At 39.5% G+C, this 21,272-nt stretch overlaps 1 protein-coding gene and 1 long non-coding RNA gene across 2 annotated transcripts in view; both read right to left on the bottom strand.

Annotated features, from left to right (window-relative positions):
- Positions 1-21,272, bottom strand: part of LOC113168610 (low affinity immunoglobulin gamma Fc region receptor III-like) — a 66,528-nt gene that overhangs the window by 26,628 nt on the left and 18,628 nt on the right. The gene's annotated exons all lie outside the window — the stretch shown is intronic.
- On the bottom strand, positions 3,796-4,440 carry LOC113168631. Its single transcript, XR_003299497.1, has 3 exons — positions 4,405-4,440; positions 3,919-4,179; positions 3,796-3,832 (listed from the first exon to the last, which is right to left on the bottom strand). It is a non-coding gene; the product is annotated as an uncharacterized LOC113168631 (long non-coding RNA).

Genomic DNA, 21,272 nt, shown 5'->3' on the forward strand with positions numbered 1-21,272 from the left:
GTCGTCTAAATAAGTCTAAAAACATTCACTATTTTTTCAAGTGAACTGTGAAGTCTTAGGACATTGTGAAAACAAAGAAACAAACAAAATAAACAAACAAAAAAAATGCCGCTCTCTCTCTTTCAAACCAGTTGAACAACTTCTTTAACAGGTTTGACCACTCCAGCTCATTGACACGTCAGCATACTGCACCTAACATCTCCCACGCTCACGTCCCTTCTTCCCCCTCAGATACTATTCTCAGAACAGATGAGAATGACCCCACACCCATGATCACGGCAGCTCAGGTGTACAGTGAGCTGAAGAGGCTTCGTTCCAACAAAGTGGCTGGTCCAGATGGAGTACCCCCACAGATGCTGAAGGCTTGCAGGTTGGAGCTTGGAGACCCTCTACACTGTGTCTTCAACCTTACGGAGTTTAGAACAGGAGAGGGTCCCGTGTCTATGGAAAACCTCCTGTGTCATTCTAGTCCCTAAGAGACCTCGCCCTGGAGAGTTGATTGACTTCAGGCCAGTTGCCCTCACGTCACATGTAATGAAGCCCATGAAGAGGGTGCTGCTACACCACATCAGGCCACAGTACCACCATGCACTCGACCCTCTGCAATTTGCGTGCCAGGAAAAATTGGGTATGGAGGATGCCATTATCCACATCCTATACCAATCCCTCACTGACCTGGACAGGAGCAGTGGGGCTGAGAGAATTACATTAGAAGTGGGCAGGAGAAGGAGGAGTATAGGAAACCAGGACTTTGTAGCATTGTGCGATTTCAGCCACTTGTACCTGAACTCCACCAAGACCAAGGAGATGGTGGTGGACTTCAGGAGGCCGAGGACTCAACCGGAGCCTGTGACCATCAATGGTGACAGAAAATGCTGACTGCCTTTGAACGATCTAAGATAGATAGATCTATCTATCTATGTCAACAGACATGCTGCTAATAGAAAAAGTTGGTTTACCTGGCAGAAACGGATAAAGAGTTAAAAGAGTCATGTCTTTTATTTAGTCAAAAAAATCTAATTTAACTACTTCAACAGTTTTGAACTTTGAATTGATCTTTTTAAATCCAAATAGACACAGTGTTTATTTTCTACCCAAATCTATGGACGGGTTCATAAATGCATCATTTATATTTTGTACTAAACACATATAATAAATGTAAATGGTTTGCAGTTATACGGCACTTTTCTACCTAACTGTACAGTAAAAGTGCTTTTACACTGTTTCTCATTCAACCATTTGCAAACACAAACGAACATCGATGGTAGAGCTGCCATGCAGCTGATCTGACTCACTGGGGACAAAGCTTCTCCTTTATTCAGCTCTCTCTGAAACCTATAGAACAGAAAATGTACAAATGTCAATTATACAAATTACAGCTTCACACTGAACTGCAACTACTTTTCTGGTATCCAAATCAAAGTTGCATGTCAAATTGAATCATTATCATAGTTGATTTCTGAGTTTTATGTACATGCTGAGTTCTATGTGATAATTACAATTTGCCAATTTTGAAACTACAATATAACATGATCAGTGCTTGGAACCTGAAAGTGTCTAAAAACTAAATCAATAGTCTATAGGCCGGAGAGCATCATGGTTTAGATCACTGCCCTCATACAACATGAGTTATTTTGTATTGTTCATACCTACTGGATTGTAGACTAGAAATCATCTTCTGGTAAAGGTGATAATGTTCTGAACCGATTGAAAGTTATTTTAGAATATTTGTTCCTATAACTGTGTCTTGACTTAACACAGGTTGAAAAGCTTCAAAGCCACAACTGTTTCTAGCTATATTTTAAGCCACGTTAATCACCTATCTGGAAAGATGTAGCAGCGAGTCTTCTTCTCAGAAATGAACATACCACACTGTGATGATCTCATGTTTTATGTGACTCTAATACAATTTATATTTGTTATATGATATTCTTTTGTATATTTAAAAAGAAATGCATGTCCAAAGTGGTTGCATGGACATTTACAAACTCTACTCTACATATATCCTGTACTCTGCAGATGCTTCAGCCTCTTCCTCTGTGGTTTTTTGTTAGAAGCTCAGGTTAAAACCAGCACCCATCTAACAAACACTGAGATGACTGCAACCAAGTATCATGTAAACGACTTGTAACACTATAGTCATATTTTTACTGTGCTGTATTTAACATTAATGTACATGTTTATACATTTCTAATACAACTAATCTATTTGTACAATCTGATACCATTAGATATGTACTTGTTTTGACAGTTTTGTTTTCTGTTTTTTTGTTACTACATCATATGTTGCTGTATCTGTAACAGTTGAATTAACACTTTAATAGACTGAAAAACAGGACAGCAGTGTAAACAAACATTTTAACAACACATGCACAAAATGTTATATACATCACTATTTGCTTTAATATTAAGATTATTATGGAAGTCTCAGTGATCTAACTTTTCTTTAAACAAGTAAAGGATCAGTCTCATTAAATGCATAATTAAACCACTGAAACAATACACACTTTCTTGTTGCCAGTGTTGTTGCTTGTTTTGAATGCACACTAGATCATCTAGTTAAAAATTACTCAAATACTTACAAATTAGTTTCATAGTACAATAATTAATAATATTTATATTCAATTTTTATATTCAGTTTTGTCTTAAATACTTTGTTAACTGAAGATTTGTATTCCTAGTAACTAAAGGAAGAGTAGTTATCTCGCTGTACACGAGAAAGTCTTGTGTAGTATGTCCATATGAGTCTACTGAAACATACTGACATCAGTAGAAAACCAGGACAAGATTATAATGTTAAAAAGCTTATAAATGGACACAATCAAATTCTGTTTCATCAAATAAGAACAAATTGTTTCCTTTCGCAACAACTTTCTGTGGACCATTAAATAAAAAGTTAGTAAACTTTAAACCCAAATAATATTTTAGTATTCTTTAGTCGAATACTACTAGTATATTGTTCTATAATTAGATTTGTCACTATAATTCTCAACACTAAAAGTCATCTTATTGCAGGTTTCCTCTCCTCTCACCAATGTGCAATTAAAATACAAGCTACAGGTTAATGCCTCGCTTTGGTAAAAACGTACTAAAACATACTTAAAAGTAATAAAAATGCTTATTGGTTGAAACTAAAGCTCACAGCTTGGTTGGACCCAACTATTCACACTGTGACTGATATGTGGGGACGCAGCATTGTATAGGTGGTAAATCTCCTACAAAAGCAAAGATTTATGTGTATTTTTAACTTTATTTTACCTCTGTGCCAGAAATATTTGACAAAGTAAAGTAGTCCCATCAACACCAGTCGAACCAGCAGTATAACTGGGACAATCATCCATGGACTGGGACTGGAAGATGAAGTAACCGTCTCTTTGGAAGAGATAGTAACTGTCTCTGTTTGTCCATCTAAAATGAGAATAGAAAGTATTGTACCTTATAATGTGCAGGGACTTTCACAACATTTTGACAGTAGTTTGACTATTAACTAACATAATGTGTTATATAAAGTCAGTATCAAACATGACAGTTGTAATTTATATGACATGTACGTATCAATTCTATTTTAAAATGTTTCTGTGTCTCACCTTTGACAATCAACCTGCTCTCTGCTGATTCTCCAGCTCTGAAGATGCTGCACTTGTAGAGTCCTTCATCAGACATGGAAACATTGTGGATGGTCATGTTTCCTGTAGAGCTGTTACTGATCAAGTCTCCATAATGATAAAAATGAGCTGATGTCTGTGAGGAAGTCGTCTTGTTTCTACAAGTCAAGGTTACAGTTTCTCCCTCCATCACAGGAAGAGCAGGAATTTCCAGGATCACTGAACCAGCTGAACAACAAGAATGTAAAAGCTGATTTAATGATACACTCATGTTGAGTTAATGACAAAATATTAAAGATATGATAAAAACTTACCAGTGACAGTGATGTTGACACTGTTGCTTCTTTCCCCCTCTCCAGCATCAAACCAGTATTTTCCACTGTCAGCTGGATAAACATTTGTAATAGTGCAGGATGACCCTGTTGATGTTCTCCTATTAGTTTTATTACATGATGGTATTTTCCTGTTGGACTCATCTACAACTTCACAATAAGAGACCCCCTCACAATGAAAAGTTAGTGACTCATATTTAAAGAACTGTTCTCTGTTTGGATCGATATGAAGAGAAGCTGCATCTGAAATAAAGAAAAAAAAGAGACTCATTAAACAGCTGGAATATATTTTCAAAATAAGAGAACCAAAGAAACAACATCCAGTACAAAGGGATGAATGACATCATGTTTCTAACAACCAGAAATGACTGTGTAACCAGAATAAGAATAATATCACCTAACTTCTTTCAAATAAACAAATCAACAGCCAACAATGAAAAACTTAGTTGGTAAATAACTGGCACTTACAAACTTTCTGATCATGTTCACTCAGCAGCAGCATCACAATCATCACTAAAAAGACTAAAGAAAAAAGCGAGACATGTTTATTAGATATACGTGTTGATACAGATTATTGCTACATATAATCACAATACTGCAGCTGAATGTTTGTACTATAAAGTAACAGAGACAGACTCAGTACTCACACAGTTTGATGCAGAGAGCTGTGACCTCCATGTGGTTTTGCTGCTGACTGAACATCAGACTGAAGTGTAATGTAGGTGCACAGAGGCGTCTTTTCCTGTTTTTTTTTTACTTCTCTTGTTAATGTGATGATTTTTTTAGATAACAAACTTTTTTTATCTGATGGTTTAAACAAAAACAAAGAAGAACAAAGAATTAATTCAATGTTGTTTTCTCCAATAACCAGTCACTTTGTAATTTACTGTGCAGATTCGGTCCAGATTTTGGAGAATCCAAGCAGATGGTTGTGTCAGATGTAATGAAATTCCTTTTAGGTATTTCTAAGATATAGCATTTACAACAAAAGGACATCAATGAGGTTGCACTAAAGTCTACACTAAAACCAAGTGACAATTTGTGGGAAATTTAAAGGAAAGTAACATTCATAACAAGAACTAAATGAACCTGAGGTGGCTGTGACCTTGATCTTTGACCTTTGTCCACCAACACAGGTTAGACGACCTTCACCAGAAAAAGTCAAAACACTGGACTCTAATATATTGTATGCAATCTGATGCAGTGAGCTGTACATTGGAGAAACAAAACAGCTGCTACACAGGAGGAGCAACATAGTCCTGAATCAGCTGTGTACCTTCATCTAAAAGACAAAGACAATGCTGTTCACATATAGGAGAGAAAAGATAAGCGCTTTGAGAGAGGTGTGAGGGAAGCTGTGCATGTGTAAATAAATCTGAACTATCCACTCAGTAGGATGAGACAGAGTGACAGATCCAGCTGTCTCTGGATGAAGGTGGTGTTAGTCATGCCTTAGACATAACTTGTCTAATATTTATCATGGTGTCTTTTCAACCATCCACCATAACTAATCCCCAGAAAAATCAGGCCCAACTCACACATCCACCAGGTTGACCAAGTCAAACGGCCCACTTTAGAGGGTAAGAAGTGTCACCATTAGTTCATTCCACATCCTCCCTTTACACCGTTTCAACTAAAGAGCCCATTCAGGCCAGGGGTGAAGTGAAACCAACCTGTAGCATATATTTGTGGTCTCTAACCAACTAGCTTCAGACTAAAGACGCTGTAGTACTTAGTTGAAAGCTTTGATCTAACAAAGCATTTTCTTGGCCATGTCCAGTTGCCATAACTCTCCATAATCTGCTCTGAAAATAGTTTGTTCAGTAGAACCGCTGTAAACATGAATTCTAACGTGGGAACTGACAAATGTAAAGTTGAGTACAGTGCTTCCATAACTTTGGAAGAACCAACAGATCATGTCATCTTCATATTGTCTCCATAACCTGTTAATCCCTGATCAGAGAACAAATATCACACATAAATCCCATCATTGGAAGCCATCAGACCAAAGACCCTTATTTTCATAGTCTGAGAGTCCTTCAGATGAGTTTTGCAATCTCCAAGTGGGGTTTCATGTGTTTTGCACTAAGGCAATGCTTTTTTACTTTTTTATACATTTGAAAAAGTTTTGAAAATTCAGTTTTTACTTTGCCATTATGGGGTACTGAGTGTAGATTAATAATAAAATAATTTGTGTATTGTATGCCTGTGCTAATAGTAGCTGACATCTATCACCACAAGAAAGCTACACTGTGCAAAATCCAGTCTCACTGCATGTTTGAGGTTTTTCTGCTGGTTTCAGTGTGCAGTACTTTCAGTTTCTACATTTCCATGTACTTTGCTGTTAGAAACAGTATTATTATCCATTATTATTATTGTTATTTTTCAACGGCTTGTAATTCGATTGTTTGTTAGAAGTACAGTAAATCTAACAGACTTACTTCTAACAGAAAAATCTATCATGTTGACACGAAAGAACATGACAGATTTTTTTAGCTCAGAAATATTAGATATGAGATTATATCTTATGCAGAAAATATAAAAAATCTAAATACATAAGAACATCAACAGGGCATTTAAAGAAAGTTTATTGTACATTGTGAACACAAATTAAAAAAAAGAAAAAACTGACTGATGAAATGACCTTGACAAATGTCAACAGATGGTGGGAAAGAGAGTTTAGAAACATTATCATACAACAACTAAATACAAATGTACCACGAGACATTTCTGTCAGAGCTGTTAAACATGAGATGTGCTGCATGAGGTTTACAAGAATATAACGTTGACCACAGAGTAGTAAGACAGCATGTTTCAGATGAAATGAACAATGAGGTAGACGCTGACCACAACTTTTCACATTTAAAAGCCACAGAGGCCACTCTGTACATGCAAACTCTATTTTCACACGCTGCTGTTGGAAAAAGTTGGTTTATAGAAACTTACACGTCTTAAAAAAGACATGTCTTTTGGTTAAAGAGATTAAAAAAAAAAAAACTGCTTATAATTTTAAATATAATTCATTAAATATAAATACAGAGTATAACTTTCATTCAAAACTATGGACACATGTATGTATTTTTGATTCATATACATTCACTTTTCATGTAAACGTCCATGGTTTCTTGCTTGTGTAAAGCTGCTTTGTGACAATATCAATTGTAAAAAGCGTTATACAAATAAATTGAATTGAATTGAGTGTATAAATGCATCATTTGTATTTTATAGTAAACACATGGGGGTTTAAAATAGTTTGTGACTATATTAAACATACAGCTGTTTTACTGTCATATCATCTTCTTCTCTTTCGGCTTTTCCCATCAGGGGTCGCCACAGCGAATCATCCTTCTCCACCTAAATCTATCATGAACATCTTCTACCCTAACACTAGCCAACCTCATGTCCTCTGTTATAACATCCATATATCTCCTCTTTGGTCGTCCTCTTGCCCTCCTGCCTGGCAGCTCCATCTCCAACATCCTTCTACCAATATACTCACTATCCCTCCTCTGAACATGTCCGAACCATCTCAGTCTGGCCTCTCTGACTTTGTCGCTAACACAGGCAACGTGAGCCGTCCCTCTGATGTACTCGTTCCTTATTCTGTCTAACCTGGTCACTCCTAAGGAGAACCTCAACATCTTCATCTCTGCTACCTCCATCTCAGCCTCTTGTCTCTTTCTCACTGCTACCGTCTCTAACCCATAGAGCAGAGCTGGTCTCACCACTGTCTTGTACACCTTTCCTTTGAGTCTTGCTGACACTCTTTTGTCACACAACACTCCTGACACTTTCCTCCACCCGCTCCAACCTGCCTGCACTCTCCTCTTCACCTCTTTTCCACACTCCCCATCACACTGAACTGTTGACCCCAAGTACTTAAACTCCTGCACCTCCACCTCTCCAGCTGTTCCTCCACCTGCTCTCTACTCTCACTGCAAATCACAATGTCGTCTGCAAACATCATTGTCCAGGGAGATTCCTGTCTGACCTGATCTGTCAGACTGTCCATCAACATAGCAAACAAGAAGGGACTCAAAGCTGATCCTTGGTGTAGTCCCACCTCCACCTTGAACTCCTCTGTCTGACCTACAGCACATCTCACCACCGTCATACTTCTCTCATACATGTCCTGAACTACTCTGACGTACTTCTCTGCCACTCCCAACGACCTCATACAGTACCACAGCTCCTCCCTCGGCACCCTGTCATACGCAGCTCCTTCTGACCATCTCTGTACTTTTCCATCAATATTCTCAAAGCAAAAATGGCATCAGTGGTGCTCTTACGAGGCATGAAACCATACTGCTGCTCACAAATCTCCACCTTCTTTCTAAGCCTGGCTTCAACTACTCTTTCCCACAGCTTCATTGTGTGGCTCATCAACTTTATTCCTCTGTAGTTGCTGCAGTTCTGCGTGTCACCCTTGTTCTTAAAGATCGGAACCAGAACACTTCTCCTCCATTCCTCAGGCATCTTCTCACTCTCTAGAATCCTATTGAACAAACTGGTTAGAAACTCCACTGCTGTCTCTCCTAAGCACTTCCACACCTCCACAGGTACGTCATCAGGACCAACAGCCTTTCCACTCTTCATCCTTTTCAGAGCCTTCCTAACCTCATCCTTTCCAATCTCTGCTACATCCTGCTCCACAACATCTTTTCTGCACACTCTCCTGGGTTGTTAGCACCTTTCCATCTCTGTCCTTAATCACCCTTACCTGTTGCACATCCTTCCCATCTCTATCTCTCTGTCTTTCTAGCCTGTACAAGTCCTTCTCTCCTTCCTTTGTGTCTAACCTGTCATACAGCTCATCGTAAGCTTTCTGTTTGGCCTTTGCCACCTCCCTCTTCACTCTACGCTGCGCTTCCTTGTACTCCTGTCTACTTTCCTCAGTCCTTTCTACATCCCACTTCCTTTTAGCTAACCTCTTCCTCTGGATGCATTCCTGTACTTCCTCATTCCACCACCAAGTATCTTTACCTCCTTTCCTCTTTCCAGATGACACACCTAGCACCTTCCTACCTGTTTCCCTGATAATCTCTGCTGTAGTTTCCCAGATTCCTTTCATTCACACCAAACCTGCCCATCACCTCCTCATCACCTCTGTATCCCTCACCAACATGCCCATTGAAGTCTGCTCCAACAACTACTCTCTCTCCTCTGGGGATACTCTCTATGACCTCATCAAACTCACTCCAGAATCTCTCCTTCTCTTCTAACTCACAGCCAACCTGTGGAGCATACCCACTGACTACATTCACCATCACCCCTTCAATTTCTAGCTTTAGGCTCATCACCCTGTCTGAGACTCTTTTCACATCTAGGACATTGTTCACAAATTCCCCCTTCAGAATCACGCCTACCCCGTTTCTCTTCATATCCACACCATGGTAGAACAGTTTGTATCCTCCTCCAATACTACGTGCCTTGCTGCCTTCCACCTCGTCTCCTGCACACACAGAACATCTACCTTCCTTCTCTCCATCATGTCTTCCAGCTCTCTGCCTTTCCCTGTCATTGTACCAACGTTAAGAGTCCCTATTCTCAGATCTATGCTCCTGCCTTTCCCCTTCTCTCTCTGTCCACGAACCCTTCTGCCTCCCCTCTTTCTTCGACCAACAGTAGTCAAATTTCCACCGACACCCTGTAGGTTAACAGCATCGGTGGCGGTCGTTGTTAACCCGGGCCTCGATCGATCCGGTATGAAAGTCTTGTGGATGATTCGCATGGTTATTTTGGCAATTTTTACTGGACTCCAATATAGTGTATGGAGTCTGATGCAGCGAGATGTACATTGGAGGAACCACAGCTGCTATACAGGAGGAGTAACATGTCAAGACCTGAATCAGCTGTGTACCTTCATCTAAAAGACAAAGACAATGTTGTTCACACATTGGACAGAGAAGATCAGAACTTTGAGAAAAGTGTGAGGGAAGTGTTGCATGTGTAAATGATGTAAAGTGGCATAAATAAACACTAAATGAACCTCAGTATAGTTAGACAGAGTGACAGATCATGTTGTCTCTGGATGAAAAGTGGTGTACAGCCTGCAGCTCTCAGACCTAGAATGGCCCTTTAGATTTTGACTACAGACATGTCTGTGCTTCAGTTGTTATTCTTTTTCCTCTATTTGCGGAGTGGAAACACTTCTAAAAACTGTCAGTGCTTTTTTGAAAGGACCAAATAGCAATAAATACATCTCGTAACATGTCATCATGTCTGTGTTCTTTCCTAATATTTCTATAATTGTGTAATTACAGTGACAGTGTAATAGCTGACTGGACTTACTGCGTGGATCATCATGGTAACAGCTGGAATTGGCTCAGGCATACTTCACCATTAAAGTATTAACGTATACATAACTTGACTACACATAGAGCAGCACAGTAAGATGGATAAATTGGTTAAAGATGCGTATAACCTCCTATGTGTCTCACTCAGTCTCAGAAGTGCTGGTTATGTCCTCTGTTAACTAACTGTATCCATCTTGCTGATTTGAAGCTGCTCAGCAGCCACAATTGAGAGTGAACCTACTTGCTCTGTGGCCACAGCCAGTGGGGGGCTACGGCACAGACTATTTTCAGAACAGAATATGCGGAAGTTTAATCATGGCAACTGTAGTCGGAGGATAGTTGGTTAGAGCCCACATATATATGCTCCAGGTTGGTTTTACTTCACCTCTGGCCTGAATAGGCTCATTACATGCAACAATGGAAGGAGAGGATGTGAAAAGATCTAATAGTCACACCTCTGCGAAAACCTCTTACGCTCTGAAGTGGGTCATTCAGTGGGGATGACTGAAAGGGCAATCTGATCAATATTAGACAGGTTATGTCTAAGGCATGACTTACACCACCTTTCATCCAGAGACATCTGGATCTGTCACTCTATCTAACTCTGAGTAGTTCATGCAGTGTTTATTCAAACTGAGCAAATGCACTAATAACAACTGAAGTACAGATCCAACTACAGTCACATGGACAGCACCATCCTAGCTGTAATCACAGTTACTGCCAGTCATTGTCACAGCCTGGTGTTGAGAGGTGTCTAGCTAACTAACAGAACACTAACTGTATCATCTCACTGAGGTACAGTGGTACTTGCTGCTCGTAAGCCACAGCTGATGGTGAACCCACTCTGTTTCCACAACCAGCGGGGCTTTTATGAACGGGCTAACTAGTGGACCCAGTTGCACATCGACAGCAAAAGCAGAGTGAGATTTCCCAAAAAAGATTTATTAATATGTAACATAGTTAAAATGTATGCATGTTAAATCCAGCTAAAGGGGCACTTTGCCATCTGCTGGTCAAATATCGTACCTACATTCGGCAGTAAATGCAAGGGATTGGGGTAATCTTCAGAAGCGCAGAGGATTTCCTGAGAGGTAATGTGCCTGTGAATGTGTCCGTGGGCAAAGTGTGTTAACTTTATTAAGTACATAAAGGTTTTACCAGCACTGTGAGGCTGATAGTAGCGTTTTTTTATTTGTTTTCGCCGTTTGTGCTCAGCTTATGAACCATTATGTGAGTGTTTTAGCTCAAAATGTCAAAGCCCCAGTCTAAGCTAGTTAGCTAAATGTAATGGTGCTGTATCTCCAGACGGAGCGCACACGAGCAAATTGTGCACAACACATGACGCATTCTGCCTTTCTATCCCTTGTGAAACTACAGGTTGCTGAATAAACCAAGGAAAACTGTTCAACTCAGTGATCCCACGATGGTGGAATGAGCTGCCTATCTCTGCATGCTCAGCCACCTTACTTGCAATATTTAAAAAACAGCTGAAAACAGAACTTAATAGAATACGTAACGATTAATACAGAACAGGCGTAATGTAATGCAAACAAAGAACTCAAAAGGAGAAACATGCTAAAGATCAATGCAAAAGGCCAACTAGAAACTACAGTAACTAGTCTAAATAACACATAAAGAAACGCAGTAAACACGATACAAAAATCTAAATCAAAATCAAGCTGAAACTAATGAGACAAATGCACTGCAAAAAACTGAGGGCTGCGATGGAGGGCACTGAGGCCCAGGCTGACTGATCCAGGAAGAGTGGAGGCTGGTAGCTGTAGAGACCAGAGCGAACAGCGGAAGGGAGTTGTGGGTGTATTCAATCCAGGAGAGCTGCTGTGACCAGGTGGATGAAATCGATGATGCCATACATCGAAGCAGCGTCTCCACCTCCTGGTTGACCCGCTACGTCCGTCCATTAATCTGAGGATGGAAACCTGAAGACAAACTAACGGTGGCACAGAGTGCCTGACAAAACTCTGCCCAAGCCACCGTGAACTGTGGACCTCGACCCGACAAGATGTCCTCCAGCAGACCGTGCAGCTTGAAAACATGATCATCGTCGTCTTCGTGGCAGTCGGCAGCTTGGGCAAGGGAAAGATGTGAACCAGTTTGGAGAACCGGTCCACCACACTCAAAATAACATTGTTACCACTAGAAGGAGGGAAAGCGGTCACAAAATCCAGGGAAATATACAACCATGGTCGCAACGGAACAGGAAGAGCTGTCAACAAACCTGCAGGTGATTGGTGGTGACTCTTATTACAGGCACAGGTGTGACAGGCAGCCATGTAGAGCTTGACATCGTCCTTGGTGGATGGCCACCAGAACCTTTGGGCTATCAGTGCTGCAGTGCGAAAACGCGCCAGGATGACAGGACAGTTTAGAGTCATGCCCCCACCGAAGCACCTGCGGATGAAGAGAAGAAGGGATAAAACATACGACCCACGGGGCAACCATGGGGAACTGGATTGACATGAGAGGCGTTTCTTACCCTCTCATCTAGGTCCCATTGCAGAGACTGAACATTGACTGAACACATAAATTATCACAATGTGTTTTGTATTAAGCTTTTTATTATGTACATATTGAAGTATAACAAGGACAAGGAGGCTGGTTGAAGCAGATGATTTACTTGCAGTACAACACCAGATGTCACTGTTCTGTGTGGTTTCAAAGCTCTTAGCATGAATTCCAACCTGACTGTACAAAAGATTCATTAGAGTATTTAAAAATGTAACTTATCGAAGTGCAGAAAGATAGAAGTAAAAAGTGTCTGACAGATTAAAAGTAAATTCTAACATGGGAACTGGCTAAATGTAAAGTTATGTACGGGAATACTCTGCAAACTGTGTGTTATTAGTGTCAGTTTTACCAACACATCCATTAATTTTGAAGGCTGAACTAAATCTTAATAAATGATAACAGATTCACAGACTTACTGCTGCAACGTGCAAAACTTTCTTTGATATAAATCACAGTTTTTATTTTCATCACTCTGATTTCAGTGGATTGTTTGTCTAAGAACAAACCTGCTCCTTATCTCCTTATAGTGTGTGGTTATGTTGCCAGGATAACAAGCTCAGCATACTGTAACGTTGGGAGAACCAACAGATCCACGATCACGTCATCTTCATATTGTCTCTCTAACCTGTTAATCTGTGTTCAGAGAACAGATTTCACACAAACATTCTCACTGGAAGCAAAGAGTTTTATTTACACAGTCCGTCAGGTGCATTTAGCAAACTCCAAGCGGGCTTTCATGTGTTTTGTACTAAGGTGCGACTTTCTTTTAGCCACTGTGCCATGAAGTCCAGATCAGTGGAGGGCTGCAGTGAGTGTTAGTCCTATCTTCACACAGGATCCGTGGAGCTCAGTAGGGGTGACAATTGAGTTTTTATCAGTTCCCTTGGCCTCATGGCTTTTAGTTTCTGATACAGTATACAAGGTCAACTGTGAGGCCTTTTATAGAGAAGTGTGTGCCTTTCCAAATCATGTCCAATGTTTAATTTACCACATGTGGCACCGGTCAAAATGTATAATACTAAGCAACATTTATGGGAAATAAGAAGCACCCGAGCTAAATATCAAGTGTTATTGACAGTTACAACAGTAAATAGTTGAGTAAAATGTGTTTTTAACTTTATTTTATTTACCTCTGTGCCAATAACTTTTAAACTGAAGTAGCCCGACCACCACCAGCAGAACCAGCAGGAAAACTCTGACAATGATCCATGGGGTGCAACTGGAAGAGGAAGTCTCTTGTTGACCATCTGAAATGGATTTAGAAAGTACTATACCTTATGATGTGCAGGGACTTTTATAATACTTTGATAGAAGTTTGACTATTAACTGATATAATCTGTTGTTTACGGCCAATATCAAACTCTATAGTTGTCATTTGTATCAAGTGTACGTATAAATCCTATTTCAAAATCTTTCTGTGTCTCACCTCTGACAGTCAACCTGCTCTCTGCTGATTCTCCAGCTCCAGAGTCCTTCATCAGACTTGGAAACAGTGTGAATGATCATGTTTCCTGTTCCCTGTGATTCGTCTTGTTTCTACAAGTCAGAGTTACAGCTTCTCCCTCCATCCAAGGAAGAGCAGGAATTTACCAGGATCACTGAACCAGCTGAACAAGACAACTTCCTCACAGATCTCAGCTGATTTCTATAAAGATGAAGTCTTCATCAATAGCAGCTCTACTGGAAGAATGATCATCCACAGTGTTTCCAAGTCTGATGAAGGACTCTACAAGTGCAACATCTCTGGAGCTGGAGAATCAGCAGAGAGCAGGTTGACTCAAATCAAAATCACACAGTGGAAAGAAAAGGTAAGGCCACTGTTTCCTGATTTTTGTAAATGTGATATTTCATCATATGTTTTTATTGAACAAAAATTAATTAAACATACACAGTGATGGTGGAGAAACTAATGTCAGCAGTGTTTTAATATGAAACAGGTTGAATCATCTTTGGCAGCAATAACCTCCAACAAGCACTTCCTGTTAGAATATATAAGAGTGTTGTTGACATGAAATCCTCCTATTCTGTATAATTAAATTTAAAGTGAATGACACTTGATGCTTCAATGCTGGAGACAAATATAATGCAGAACATGTCACATGTGTCCCCACACAGCCCCCAGAGTCCGTTCACAGAGGTGAAAACATTTAGACACTGTACAGACGTCTTCAGCTGCACTGAGAGATCTTCATTTCTTAAAACAGCAACAGCACATGACACATGTTGCTGTAGAGGCTCAAAGAAACAGGAAACAGTCAGAGCTACATGACATCTTAGTTACTAGCTACCTGCAGACCAAAGCAATGATAGCATATGCAAATCTGAACACAGTGGATGTTTAGCATTGAATCAAAGGATGGTGGGACTTCATCTACTGCAATAAATTATATTGGCCATTAGCTTTTAGTACATTAGCTTCCGTTTACTATTCAATCTGTGATATTTTCTCCATTGCTTCCTTTATTATGACAGTTGCATTTACATCTGGGTGGACATGAGTTACTGTTTGTAACTCTGAATTTTCTGCAGTGAAGTAGTCCAACTAGCAGCAGCAGCAGAGCCACCATCACTATGGTGAAAACAGTCCTCAGTCTGAGGTAGATGTGACAGCAGTGTTCAGACAGATCGTTTTTTGTGAGATGTTCTTCTGAAAAAATTGTAACAATGACAGGAAATAAGTTAGTGTTGCTTAAATGTGCTGTTTTCTTTGTGTGTAACTTTTTATTTAGAATTAAATGTAATCAATTAATTCATTAATTAATCAAATTGTGCTATCTATTATTAGCAATTGTCAGTCCTCTGCATTAATCTGAGACGGTTTTACCAGCAAGCAAACAAGGGAGCATGGAGTTTTTTTTAGGTTAGTTTAGTATCTGAAAATCAGAAGTAGTTTATTTGTTTACATGTTTAAAATGACCATAAAGAAAGAACTTTCATTAGAGACTCATCTGTCTATTGTCGTTCTTTACTAAGAAAGGCTACTCTGTGCTAAAAATTGCAAGGAAATTTCTTATTTGAAATTTCTTATCATGCTGTTAACTACTCCCTTCAGAGAGCAGCACAAACTGACTCCAAAAGAGACAGAAAAGAGAGCGGGAGGCCCCGATGCATGACTGTGAAAGAAGACAAATATCTGAGAGTGTGTAGTTCAAGACAAAGACACCTCACAGATTCTTAACTGGCAACTGCACTAAATAGTACACGTCAAACACCAGAGTCAATAGTGAAGAGAAGGTTTTGTCTACAGATGAGTCCAAGTTTTACTTCTTCAAATCAAACAGAAGGACATTTGTGAGACGAGAAACAAATGAAAAGCTGTTAGAACAGTGTTTAATACCTTTAGTAAAGCATGATGGAGGAAGTGTGATGGTCGAAGGTGGTAAAATAGGAAATTCGTACAGGGTGAAAGGGAAATTTACAGCTAGAATGCCTAAGATCTGAAAGGCTGTAATTGCTGGAGAAGGTGTTTTTTTTTTTTTCTATTTGTTTTTTGATGAAGGACAAGTTTGAAGAACATATTCATTATTTCCATGAAAATCATTATTTCTAACTCTGACAATGTCAGCATGTCCAGTTTTTTATATTTGCTATATTTGCCATTCAGACTAATTCGATGTGTGTTTCACAACTTATAAACAATAACATATCTGAGTGATCCCAGAGTTTTGAGCCATAATGTATATTTACATGCACTTTGATTCTGTGTGCACACTTTTAAAATTCTCCTTCATCCTTTTAACTGCTTCACCCCTGATCAGACTAATATCAACTGAACATTAATTTGTTTGCCTACATTGATTCTATCAATGTAATTTGAATCTGCTGAGTTTCATACAGGAGTCTACAGATGAAAAGTGTCTCACCTTTGACGATCAACCTGCTCTCTGCTGATTCTCCAGCTCCAGAGATGCTGCACTTGTAGAGTCCTTCATCAGACTTAGAAACACTGTGGATGATCATGTTTCCTGTAGAGCTGCTACTGATGAAGACTCCATAATTATAGAAATCAGCTGAGGTCTGTGAGGAAGTCGTCTTGTTTCTACAAGTCAGAGTTACAGCTTCTCCCTCCATCACAGGAAGAGCAGGAATTTCCAGGATCACTGAACCATCTGAACAACAAGGATGTAAAAGATGATTTAATGATACACTCATGTTGAGTTGATGACAAAATGTTGTCATTGATAAAAACTTACCAGTGAAAGTTATGATGACACTGTTTCTTCTTTTTCCCCGTTTAGCAACAAACCAGTATTCACCACTGTCATCTATAAAAACATTTGTTATGGTGAAGGACCCTGTTTCTGTTGTCTTCTTATTACATAATGGCATTTTCCCTATGTGACAATGTACAATTTCACAATAAGAGACCCCTTCACAGTAAAAAAGTTACTGCGTCATATAAAAAAGAACTGTGCTCTGTTTGGATTGATATGAAGAGAAGCTGCATCTGCAACAAAGAAAAAGAAAGAGATTCACAAAACAACTGATGATCAGTATAGGGTATGCAGTCTGATGCAGCGAGCTGTACATTGGAGAAACCAAACAGCTGCTACACGGGAGGAGTAACACATCAAGACCTGAATTAGCTGTGTGTTGTTCACACATTGGACAGAGAAGATAAGCACTTTGAGAGCAGTGTGAGGGAAGCTATGCATGTGCAAATACTGCAAATGCCATAAATAAACACTATATAAACCAGTAGGAGTAAACCTCAGTTGAGTTAGATAGTAACACCTCTGCAAACCCCTTCCACTTCTAAAGTGGGCCGTTAGGCGTGGTCGGCTTAGTGGATGTGTGAATTGGGTCTGAACTTTCTCTTTTTGGGGATGGTTAAATGGGCAGCATGATGAATATTAGACAGATTATGTCTAAGGCATGACTTACACCACTTTTCATCCAGAGACATCTGGATCTGTCAGTCTATCTAACTGAGAAAATACAGTAATAACAACTGAAGTACCGATCCAACTACAGTCGCATGGACAGCACCATCCAAGTGGTAATATCAGTTACAGCCAGTCAGTCTCACAGCTTGGTGTTGAGAGGAGGCTAGCTAACTAACTGAACACTAACTGTATCATCTCACAAAGTTGCAGTGGTACTTACTGCTTACAGCTGATGGTGAACCTACTCTCTGTGTGTAGCACTTGCTGTGATATAAATTCACAGTGTATATTACAAATTTACATATCTACCCAATTACTTATTTTGAATCTGCTTAAAAGTCCATGGTCTGATAGAAATAAGTGAACAGTTGATAAATTGACATGTAAGACCATGACCTGTTATTCAGCTGAGAAATATTAGACATCAGATCACATTTCAGTCAGTTTTTCTTGTCACTTTGTTTTTTCAATAGGTGGAAAATGTTTCTGTAAAGCTGACTTTTTGTTTGTTAGTGTCATACTCACTTAGACCACAAGAGTGCACCACTACGCCCCGTTTTAAATAGCAAGAGGGTCTGAATTCAAAATATGTCTAAAAATCTTCAGGGTCAGAACATCAACAGGGTCGTCTAAAAAAACGCAAAAAAAGGTTTTTACAGATTACAGACATTTTTAGATTAAATCAACATTAAGGTAGACGTTGACCACAGTGAGTCTACTTAAAAGCCACATAGGCTCTGTACACGTGAACTCTATTTTCACACGTGAACAGATACGCTGCTGATGGAATAAGTTGGTTTACCTGGTAGAAACAGATGCTTCTTAAAAGAGACATGTCTTTTGGTTTGGTTAGAGAGCTTAAGAAAGAAAGTCAACCTAACTGCTTTTAACTTCAAATTTACTTTAGTCAATTTAAATACAACGAAGAGTCACTACCAGAACAAGCAGGCAAAAACATTTAGAGGCAAAGGTTAAAAGTCCCTAATCCAGGTGCTGATCAGGGAAAGAGAGCAGAGATCCAAAACACCAGGTGGGGTAAATTCCCAAAAGGGCATGAGGTAAGAAAAAGAGGGTCCACACACAGGAGCAAGGACCAAAGCAAGAGAAAGGCTGCAAAGTTGTAATAAAACTAACAATCTAGCAACTTACAGGTGAACAGGAAGGTGCTTATAAAAGGTGAAAATGAGACACAGGTGAAAATAATCTGGATTATTAGTGAAGGGAGAGACAAAAACAGGGCACAACAGGGAACTGGAAGAAAACCAAAATGAAAGCAGAAAGACAGGAAGTGGAACCACGATAATGACATTGATTAACATGTCATCATTATGATTTGCCATTTGTGACAATGTATTGTGATTGGTTCCTGGAACCTGAAATTGTCCACATGAATTAATTGGTGTTATTTATACCTACTGGATTGTAGAATAGAAGGCATCTTCTGGTAAAAGTCGACTAGAAATACTGCATTTCAGTTTCGTCCACTAACGAGTGATGTTATAGTTTAGCGATATCTGTCCAAACTTGTAATTTGTTAATGCACGAGTCAAACAAGATGTTTGTACCACATTTATGTTCTATCTGAGATATAGCATTGACGAAAATGTTGCAAAGACCTTGAATTTAATCTCCGTCCACCAAAATCTAATCAGGTCATCCTTTCACCCAAGTGACCAATTGTGCCACATTTGAAGAAATTCCCTTTCTGAGACATCACATTCACATTAAAAACAAGAATTTGATAAACGTGAGGTGACTGTGACCTTGACCATTCACCTTTGTCTGCCAAACGCTAAGCAGTTCATCATAGTATCCAAGTGGAGAGCTGCACAGCCTGGCTATTACTGGAGTGGACACATAAAAAATAGAACCATAAACTGTCAACAGCTTTATTTAATACAAATCAAAAAAAAAAGAGAGAAAAAACAGTGCACCCTTGTGGTTGTCGACTAAACCATCACTGTAAACCATGAAGAGCAGACTTCCCACTGTGTTTGTCCTAACGGCAAAAGAGACGCACACACTTAACACTTTTCAACAATTCTGTGACGTTACTAGCACTATGTTATCGTAGCATGAAAATACTTTCACAACAGACAAGTATGATGTTATTAGCACCATCATTTAGGGCTGATGGAGCAGGACAATGACCCTAAACATCAAAGTTATTCTGGAGCAGAATCATTGTCTCTCATCATAGCCCATTCAGAGCCCACACCTCAACCGAATGCTGCTTGCTGTTTGTACTTCTACCAGCATCAATTATAATTTAATAAATAACAAAGCAAAGCACAACTATGGACCTAAAAATGAGTAGTTGTATTAGACAAAATTATTATTTTTCCTGACAGACACCTTGAAAAGTCCTGTGTGGAACCTGAACTGGCACTGTTAACCTAGAAGCCATTTGTTTATATGAACAGCCGATTTCAATATTGTAGCAATTTTCCATAAATGTACAAAAAACGTCTGTATCAAGGTAGAAGCGTTAGGCTACAGGGGGCTGAGGTGAAGAAGGTGCAGGAGTTTAAGTACTTGGGGTCAACAGTTCAGTGTGATGGAGAGTGTGGAAAAGAGGTGAAGAGGAGAGTGCAGGCAGGTTGGAGCGGGTGGAGGAAAGTGTCAGGAGTGTTGTGTGACAGAAGAGTGTCAGCAAGACTCAAAGGAAAGGTCTACAAGACAGTGGTGAGACCAGCTCTGCTCTATGGGTTAGAGACGGTAGCAGTGAGAAAGAGACAAGAGGCTGAGATGGAGGTAGCAGAGATGAAGATGTTGAGGTTCTCCTTAGGAGTGACCAGGTTAGACAGAATAAGGAACGAGTACATCAGAGGGACGGCTCACGTTCCCTGAGTTAGCAACAAAGGCAGAGAGGCCAGACTGAGATGGTTCGGACATGTTCAGAGGAGGGATAGTGAGTATATTGGTAGAAGGATGTTGGAGATGGAGCTGCCAGGCAGGAGGGCAAGAGGACGACCAAAGAGGAGATATATGGATGTCTTAACAGAGGACATGAGGTTGGCTAGTGTTAGGGTAGAAGATGTTCATGATAGAGTGAGGTGGAAAAGGATGATTCGCTGTGGCGACCCCTGATGGGAAAAGCCGAAAGAGATGAAGTACAAATAACTTAACTATTATCATCAAGATTTTCCTCTTTTAATGCCTTTACTTTCTTTTTTGTGTCTTTTTCTCAGAAACACACACACACACACACATACACACACATGCAAATACACCAAACTCAAATCACTAGTCCTACTCTGCCCCCTGCAGTACAACAGTATGTGATGACAGTTAAACACATTTGCAGACAAATGACATTTGATGTTTCTGCATTAGAGACAAATATGCTGCACCATAAGTCACATGTGTTTTCAAATTGGCCTCAGAGTCTGTTCAGAGTTACATGAACAGTCGATGTGGAAAGTCAACTGAAAACATCAGTTAGAGTTTGAGATTGTGAATTCTTAGAACAGTCACAGCATTTGACAAATATATTTGAAATATTAAAAAGTGACTAGAAAATGATTTCATTAACACAGAAAACAATTTAGAGCACAAAAAATGTGTTAGAGCAGCTTGAGACACAGTAACTATTATTCTACACCAAATGTATGAACATATGAAT

Source organism: Anabas testudineus, chromosome 18 (genome assembly GCF_900324465.2).
Source record: "Anabas testudineus chromosome 18, fAnaTes1.2, whole genome shotgun sequence".
NCBI lineage: Eukaryota > Metazoa > Chordata > Actinopteri > Anabantiformes > Anabantidae > Anabas > Anabas testudineus.